The sequence below is a fragment of the Nycticebus coucang genome, chromosome 8 (genome assembly GCF_027406575.1).
Source record: "Nycticebus coucang isolate mNycCou1 chromosome 8, mNycCou1.pri, whole genome shotgun sequence".
Taxonomy (NCBI): domain Eukaryota; kingdom Metazoa; phylum Chordata; class Mammalia; order Primates; family Lorisidae; genus Nycticebus; species Nycticebus coucang.
In genome coordinates, this window is record NC_069787.1 from 113,543,728 (window position 1) to 113,545,559 (window position 1,832).

Genomic DNA, 1,832 nt, shown 5'->3' on the forward strand with positions numbered 1-1,832 from the left:
AGGAATGATTTCTGGGGCAGCTGGTACACAGCCAGTTGGTGGGACTGGATTACCAGACAGGGTCCCAGGATTTGCAGCCTGGGGCTCTGGGTATGGATCCTGAGATAATTTCCGGCTCGCCTGTTGCCTACTTTGACCAGCCTGGTGCTTAGGGTAGGGATCCTGAGATAATTTCTGGCTCGCCTGCTGCCCATGTTGGCCACCCTGGGGCTCTGGGTAGGGATCCTGAGATAATTTCCGGTTCGCCTGCTGGCTACTTTGGCCAGCCTGGTGCTTAGAGTAGGGGTCCTGAGATAATTTCCGGTGAGATAATTTCCGGCTCGCCTGCTGCCCACGTTGGCCAGCCTGGTGCTTATGGTAGAGATCCTGAGATAATTTCCGGCTCGCCTGTTGCCCACGTTGGCCAGCCTGGTGCTTACGGTAGGCAGTATGTGATGGAGATCCTGAAATGGAAATACCTAAAATTATTTGTAATTGTATAGAAAAATCATCAATCCTTTTAAATTTGTCCAAATAACAAAATAACCTTTCCGCTCAGAAGACATTATCGGTGTAGCTTAAGGTGTTTTTGTCTTCAGAGAAGCTTCAATGCAGTATCGTTGGTTTCATATCCACTTCTATTTTGAGAGTAGTGGGCTGTGAAAAGAGTTGATCCAAAAATGGATGTCACTGATTTTTGCTTACTGAACAATTTTCTTAGAACAATAGGAAGCCCAGTTTCCATTAACTGGTCAGAAATCAACTGCTGTGGACCTCCTCAAAACAGAAGAACACAAAATAGTAAAATTTGTATTTCTCTGCCAGTAATCTATAAAATGAACAATAAGCTAATAAAAACATGTGACCAAAATCAACTAGAAGTTCTCAAGCTACATTAGCATTAGGTTTTATCAAATGAAGAACTATATAAAGAAGATTAAATTTATACACACAAAAGATCATGATTATTTCTGTCACACTTTGACCCAAAAAAACATGGCAATGAGCTCATGCTTGTAAAATTCACTGGTCCCAACAGGTTCCCAGCCATCCTGAAGCACCTGGCCTGATAGAATGGATGGTGAAATGGCCTTTAGAGGACTCATTACAGAGCCACCCACATACCAATACCTTGCAAACCTCTCTCCAAAGACTGTATATACTTTGAGTCAGTATCTAAAATGTGGTACTGTTTCCTCATTGTCAGGAATGGTGGGTTTAGGAATCAAAGGATGGAAAGGGAGTGGCCCCACTCACTACAACCCCTACTAGCAATCTAGCAACATTTTTGCTTCTTGTTAACATGAAGTTTTCTTTGCAGGCCTAGAGTTCTTAGTTCCAGAGCAAGGAATCCATCCAGCCAAAAGCACAACATTAATTTTGCTGAACTGGCAGTTAAGACTTTAAGCCACATTAGGCTCCTCATGCCTTGGAATCAGTAAGTGAAGAAGGCGTTTACAGCACTGGCTAGGGTGACCAATTCTCACATGGTAGGTAACATTGGACTAGTACTCCACAAAATGAAGATGAGAAAGAATATGCTGGAATACAGCAAATCTCACAGGGCATCTCTCAGTATCACCATGTTCTGAGATTAGAGAGAATGGAAATTACAACAATTTAATCCAGGCAGGACTGAGAATGGCCCAGACCCTCCGCCAGGTAGAAAACCAATACCAGCCAAGGAGCGTGCTGAAGGCAAATGAACACAGAAAGGGTAGTAAGAGAAGGTAGTTACACACACTGGTATAGCCACGTGATGAGTTACAGAAATAACAACTGAAATTACCAATTTCCTCCGTATTTTCCTGTGTATGATGTGTATATTTTCTTTTCCTTCTTAATCTCTTGTC